At 44.4% G+C, this 7,745-nt stretch overlaps 1 pseudogene; it reads right to left on the bottom strand.

Annotated features, from left to right (window-relative positions):
* Window positions 1-576: 576 nt before the first annotated feature.
* LOC147012618 (uncharacterized) lies at window positions 577-2,000 on the bottom strand (annotated as a pseudogene).
* Between the last annotated feature and the right edge of the window lie 5,745 nt (window positions 2,001-7,745).

Here is a 7,745-nt window from a genome sequence, read left to right on the forward strand (position 1 = left end):
AGCTTCAGATACTGCACCTCACCTGAAACTGCCTACAGAAATAGATTCGGGGATTCATGAGCTGATCCTTATGAGAGTGTGGGACTTGCATTCAATAGAATGTTCCAGAAAAAAATGCCATTTACCTATTTACCAAGATTATCAGACAGGGATAGCACTTCAACTTGTGTGTCATCTATGTAATGGACTATCTGATTAAAAATATATATTTTATAACTTTCCTTATAGTCAGGCAGCTTAGCAAAATAATGTGGTGTTCCGGACAAAAGCACCGAAAAATTTTCACGTGCTCCCCATTGCCAAAGCTTTAAATTTTTAATAGGAACCACTTCCTCAGTATTCAGCATGGTGGCCATCTTGACCCAAGGTGATCAGATGATGGAACTTGCCAATGAGGATAACCACTACATCTGTATCAACCGTGCGCACCAGACAGTTGGTACAACGATTCAGTATAGCATCCTGCACATGAATTAGCAGGCTGGTGTCTGCTTCTTCCTGGTCTTTGAAAGGTCATGGCATGATTGAACGATCGGTTCCTCGAAGAATGGCTGTGGCACTAGTTGTAATGATGATTTATTTGTCTTCAGGGCAGTCTAAGGTGGAAATCTTGTTGGAGAGGAATACAAAAAGTTCCTCTCCAACAGTGAACAACCTGCATAGAAATTGAGCTGGGATCACAACCCCTTTGTTCTGAAATTTCTCACAGCCAGAATTTGTGAGCTGGCTCTCAAGTTGAAGAACTCTGTCATAGCTTACATTGAGACCCAAGTCATGGAGCTGTGTAATCAACTTTTGAGACCGGGTCTCCATGTGAATATTCATTCCAATGTACAGAGCCAATGGTGGGTCCCTTTTCAGGGAATGAGGAGACTTGACAGAAGGCAACACATGTTTCTTAAAGTTGAAGAGAATGGTCTGCGAGATTGTGAGGTTTGCGTGCGAGTCTGTTGAATCTTGATCTTTCAAGTCAGCGCCATACAACAGCATAGACACCATGGTTTTGAGAATAGTGGGCACTGACCCATGTTGACATCCAGAGGGAAATATGCCATCGAAGTGGAATCCTCTAGAGTTGACAATCTCTTTGCGCACAATTTTGGCAGCTTTAGCAAGCAGTCGTGCATCACTTTCATAGTCACATTCCATGGCCTGCTTTAGCATCTGCTGCATTCCTTATTGGAAAACCAGAATCTTATTTTTGCCATCATTTTGCTCTTGTGCTTGTGGGAAGTACGCAAGAACTTTCTCCTTGAAGCGGTTCTGTTAGCCTCCTTCTCAACACCCTGGTCAACGGTATGGTTTTCATATAGCTGATGCAGCACTGAAAATTTGAAGTGGAAGGTTCCATCTTCCACGTAGTTTTCTACATGGGTGAAGAGCTCCCCAAGTGCTCTCGCTTTCATAACTTTCTCTTCAGCAGAACCAGAGGAATCTTCCTCATGTTGCCTGAGCAGTGATCGGTAGCGATGTCGTAGTGTTGTCAAGCGCTCTAGATGATATTTAGCATCAAGTGTAACCAGATCTCCACCTACCATCCAAGCCATTAATTCTGTGTCATGTAGTTCTGAGGCCATCTGTCTTATGTTCTCATCAGCTCCAAGAGTTCTGACTTCATGGAGGTGTCCATCCGCTTCATGACAAAACAGACAGGCCATTTTTATCATTGACAGACGCCGAGGTCGTTTCTCTCCAGATGTACTGTCCGCTGTGGTTTCATCCCTCTCTCGCTTTTTAGTAGCACTCTCTAGCTTCTGTTTGCTGACCTTCACATAACAATATTTGTGCCATGCAGCCTGATTTTGGACCAGTTCACATACAGTCATGTCTTTTCCAAATTGAAGAGCCACTGGTAGTGTGCCCAGGATTCTGAAAGCACTGACATTATTCAGAAAGGATCTGTATGGTTCTGACTTGTCCCCACTTCCCTTTGCATTGAGTGGACATTTCATAGGCTCCACAGTCTTTTCTTGGCATATCAAACACTTGTTCCAATCCATGCTGCTAGTCTATCTGAAAAGACATAAAACACAGAAAATGCTTCAAAATTATCAACCGATATTGCCAATTTAGTTCCAAAACCATGCATGTGCAGAGTTGTATGATATCAGCAAAGCATCTTCACTGACATATGCCCTCACGTATGCTACTCAATGTATGTTTAGACACCAAGGTTGAGAGCCAAAGTGGCTTGGAAGCCGAGATACATGGTGGTCATCTTGAAAATCCAATATGGACGCCATACTGTATATTCTCAATGGTATAATTGAATTCCGTGTCCCAGAAAATATATGTTAAGACACCAACATTGAGAGCCTAAGTAACTTGGAAGCCGAGATATTGGTACTTCTAGGTTTTTACAGGGTGGCCATCTTGGAGATCCAAGATGGCCACCATGCTATATGCTGAGGAAGTGGTTCCTATTAAAAATTGAAAGCTTTGGCAATGGGTAGCAAGTAGAAAAATACTGGTGCTTTTGTCCAGAATGTCCACATCATTGTCAAATCTGGTCCTAAGCTGCCTGACTATTATGATTGGGAGAAGGCTTGGCAAGTCTGGAACTGATGGGATGAGTTTCGGTACCTTTCTTATTCATTGGAATAACATTGGTATCTTTCCAGGATGAATGCAGCCTCCTACCAAAGGATAGGTAAAACAATTTGAAAGAAAAAAAGATGACGAAGATTTATGCACTAATCCCATCACGTCCCATTGCTGCGGAGGTTCTGTAAAGCTTACGATGAGTACGAAAGAAGGAAAAAAAATTTGTATACCTTGTTAAGGCTGGTATGACAGCGAACACACAATGCACAGCAAGGGGGCATGAGACAAGAGGGGTGGGAGTGGGAAGGACAAAACAGTGGGGAACAGAGACATGAGGAGATCTGTGGAAGGGAGAGGGATGGGGGCAGGGAACATGGGGTATACAAGATGGACATAGCAGGGACTTTCAGGAATGAAAGTAGGGAATTTGAAGGAGCTGGGCTTGGGGTGGATTAACGGGGGTAGAAAAGATCAAGGATTTGGATGTGGATGATAATCGGTGGTGGTGAACAGCTGTTTTGAAGGCCTGGGGGGAAGAATGGGATTGAACAGAATGAGGACGTTTATTCCAAAGGCGGGAAAAAAGAGGAATGAAAGAGTGAATGTGAGCAGTGATTCATGATTTTGGTAGTTTTACCAGAAGGGGGTTGTTAGTGTACCTTGAGAGCCCTGCGGAAATATGGTGGAGAGAAATCTCAGACACAGCAAAGGGGGGTGGGGGGGATACCGGAGAGGAAATGGTAGAAGACAGAAAGACCACGGACCTGCCTGCTGTGAGAGAGTGAGAGGCCCAAAGACTCAGCTTCATCACGGGAGATGCCAATGATCCGAAATGCCTTGGTTTCCACAGCATGAAGCCAAGAAAGGTGGAAGGCACGAGCACCAGCCCAGATGGGAGAGCAGTACTCCATCAGGCTGTGGACAATAGCTTTGTATGTGGCCAGGAGCCCAGGTGGGTCAAGGAAGGACTTTGCTGATGGAGGATTCCCAGTCGGCGACTGGCTTTGGAGGCCAGGTTGGAAATGGGGCTTTCCCAGGAAACATCATGGCAGATAGTGAGACCCAGAAGCTTGAAAGAAAGGACTTCTTCCAGAGGATTTTTGAAAAAGTGGATGGGGTTTTTTTCCAAATGGTCCTTTCAGAGAGACATAGTGAGAGTGTGAGATTTGTCTGGATTGAAATGCATGTTCCTCGTGTTGGACCAGTTTGTGATTTTATCCAGATCTACAGTGAGCGAAGAAGCTGCTGCTTGCCGGTCTGAGGGATGACAGATGGTACGGCAGAAGGTGGAGTCATCAGCAAAGTGAGAAAGAGGATTTTCCAGAGAGTCAGAGAGATCATTGATGAAAACCACGAAAAGAACAGGGCCCAGAACGCTACCTTGAGGAACTCCAGCCTGGAGAGGAAGAGGGGATGAAACAACTCCATTTTGGGCCACTGTCTGCGACAGAAGAGGAACTCTGCAAGCCATGAGTGGAGATGGCCTTGGATACCATAGGAAGAGAATTTGGTGAGCAGGCCAGGGTGCCAGACTGTGTCAAAAGCACGCGATATGTCGAGGGATATGGCTCTGATTTCATGTCTGACATTGAGGACCTCTATCCATTGTTGGGAGAGCAGAAGCAGCATATCCAGGGTAGAGTGACCTGTTCTGAAACCAAATTGATGATCAGGAATCAGGCCATTGGAGAAGAGGAAGGATTTAATGTCTGAAGCGACGATGGATTCCATGGCGTTGCTGATGATTGGGAGAAGGCTGATTGGTCTGTGGTTGCAGGAATCTGTTTTTGTACCTTTTTTATGTAGGGTAGTAATGGTTGCTGATTTTCAAGCAGAGGGCAGATGATCTTGAGCAAATGAGAGGGTGAATCGAACAGAGAGAGGATAGCAAGAGCAGAGGAGCAGGTTTATAGGCTACGTGGGCTGATGCCGTCTGAACAGGTTGCAGAATCTGAGTCGAAGTTTGAGAGCAAACTCTCCACTTTGTCAGGAGAAATGGACACAGAGTCCAGGGATAATTGGGTGCGACTGGGTAAGGTGGGTTGAGAAAGCGATGGGTTTTGGACACAATATTTCGATACAAACACCGAGTTTAGGCATTCAGCCTTTTCATGCGTGGTGTCAGCAGTGCAGCCATTTGAGGTAAGGGAGGGGATGGAGGGAAACATACACCAGAAACAGATTTGATTAGATGCCACCAGGATTTGGAGGAGGGAGAGAGGTTTGAGAGTTCAGACATGAGCTTAGAAATATGTTGTTTTTTGGCTCTCGTGAGGGTAGATACACACTTGTATCTATCTACTGTCCACACTTGTAACTTTATGGAAGGAACTGAGATTTCCCTCAGTTGGATTTGCTTTCCATGAGGCAAAGGCAAGTTCTTTCAGGACAACTGCCTCGCCACAAACTTCAGTGAATCATGGGCGGGAGGAAGGGTAGGACAACTGAATATGAGAGAGGATAAATATGTGCATGAGGGAGAGCAAGTTTCTTTGAAAGAATTCCCAGGATGAGTTGATGTTGGAGAAAGTAGTGATAGGAGACCATTCTCGAAGCTTGATGGCTGCTTGGAGACCCTGCCAGTTGGCTTGAGTGAAATGCCAGACTCGACGGCGGTGAGGTGGTTCTCTGATAACAGCCAGAGAGATGTCCACTTTTTTAAGCACATGGACAGAAGAACCGATTGGAGCAGAGGAAGAGCAGCAGATATTTTCAGTGAAATTTGTCAAAATCAGATCCAGAAGAGATGGAGTACCATTGGTTGAGAACCGGATCTGGAAATTGACCGATTGAGTCAATCCCAATGAGTGACAGAAAGCTTTTGCTGTAGTGCCATGACAGGTGAGAGAGGTACTCACACCTAGCCAACTGGCATGATGACAATTGAAGTCACCACATATGAGGAAGAGAGAGTTTGGATAGAACATAGAAGTTGGTCCATGTTTTCAGAAAGAGGTGTAAATGGAGTCATCACTGTTTGTTGCACGGTACAGTACACATATGAACATGAGGTGGGAGTGGGGGGGAAGCCTTAGCCAGAGGTATTCCTGGGGGTGTGGGGGAGTGAGGGCAGTGCATGGAGAGTGAGGAATAGAGTCTTTGATGAAGAGAGCAACTCCTCCACCAGGACGAGGTTCAGGTCTGTCATACCAGAAGGAGGGAGTAACCAGGGAGAGATACTTTGGAGTCAGAGATGTCTTGAGGGAGGAAAGTTTAAATTGTGGGAGGTTGTGGTGTTTTAAAAAAGAAAGTGCTCAGGTGTGTTACCCTGTCTCTGGTAGAGTTCATCTTGACTCTTTCCTTCATCATAATAATAATCGTTATAACTGAAGAGAAGTTGATGGCACTCCATCGCAAATCCCCCGCCTCCCACGTAAAGAAAAGTTTAAAGACGACAAAAAGTTCCACCAGGAATGACCCAATATCAAATTATGAGTGAAACTTTTTTTCCCCATTTTGACAACTGTGATCTGAAGGCCCCACCCCCTGGTGGAGTGAACCAGGGGTCAAATCCAAAAAAATCGTTACATATTTCATTTGTCTCCCCAGGTTGATTGCATTTACAAAGGTTCATATGAAAATGTTTTAAAATGTTCCCGTAATGATTTTTTCTTGTTATTTGACCTTTTGAATCGATCCTCGGGGTTGAGGCCAAAATGACACTGCTCTTGCACCTTCTTGCCATGTCGTGATCATAAGTACCAAGTTTGGTGAATTTCCGCCCAACCGTTTAGAAGGAGATAGCATGACGGACAGATAGACAGACAGACAGATGGAGTCGATTACCATATCTCCCCATTTTTTCCAAAAAGTGTGAGGATGATAATAATAATAATATGAGTTCCCTTCCTAGAAACGCCAATGCAGGAGGAGGCCATTTGGTCCATCCAGCTTGCACTTGTGTTGCCTGCCAACCTGTGGTTGCTTCGCTGTGCTCTATCCTTTCAAAAAGCTGTCAGACAATTATGTATCATTTTTAAAGTCTTTGGTTTGACTCAGCCAGGGTCTCGTTCGAACAGCCGACCTCCCAGACTCAGAGCAGACACTCTAACAGTGTAATCATTACACCACTGAGTCTGGTCATTTGCAATTTGTTCCCTTGCAAGGATATTTAATGCAGGAAGAGGGTATTAGGTCCATCAAAGGCTGCACTATGATTGCAAACATATGACTGATTGTCAATTCTCTTTCCTTTTTAAATGCCAAGCATTAAGTAAGGAAGCATTAAGCAGCACATAACCATTTTAAAAATCTTTGATATAACTCAGATGGGTTTGAACCGCCAACCTCCCAGACACAGAGCGGACACTCAAACCATTGTTTCACTGAATGTAGTTCATGATAAAGGAATAAACGAGGGGCACAGACCAACAATGGACTTTTCCAGTCGCAGACAGACATGCTTTGAAAGATGGTGAGAGATCCAAGAGGTTTGACCCCAGCAAGGTCTGATTTTGTGTGCTGGCTCTGACTAAATGCAGACACAATGGTTTTGAGCTTTTCAGGCACGACTGCAGATATCCATCAGTTGAATTTGTTTCGCTTTCCAGGTGGTGACATTTTTGGTGATTGACTCACTGCATGGTGCATCGGTTTACCAGACTGGATGTTGAGCAAAATGACTGTTGGTGTGAAGGTATGAATGAGAGAAGAAAGAAATTGTGAGGAAATTCTCCCAGAAATTTGTCAAGCCGAAAATACATGATGGAATAATTTAGGTGAGAAACAGCAGCCAGGAGGCCAGAACAGTCTGCATTGTTAAACATCTAATCATGGTGGCACCTCATTCGCTCCATGAAGACAGCAAACACTTTCAGTAACAGGATATCATCTGAGGAACCGAACATAGAGAGAATGGGCACAGACAGACCAGGACAGACACGGACGGTGAAACCGGTAATGGAAGCACAAAACAGGGAAATTTGATGAGAAAAATAAACAAAATTAAATGGCATTGTTCATCTTGTTGACAAACGGATGAGTGTCCACAGGATTACATTCGATGTATATAATTTATGAATCTGGGATTTTCAACAAGCTCCAACTATCATTCAACAATGGTAGCCATGAACGGTTTAAAGATGGGCACCTTGTCTAAAATATCCCCCAAAATTCCACGAATCTTCACGCCAGAAAGTGACAAACTGTCACTGAGTTCAAGTGAAATTGGTATGAATTATTCGACCAAAGGGTTCCTGTTG

Source organism: Eptatretus burgeri, chromosome 14, assembly GCF_056783735.1.
Source record: "Eptatretus burgeri isolate ZD-2024b chromosome 14, Ebu_testis_v1, whole genome shotgun sequence".
Taxonomy (NCBI): Eukaryota; Metazoa; Chordata; class Myxini; order Myxiniformes; family Myxinidae; genus Eptatretus; species Eptatretus burgeri.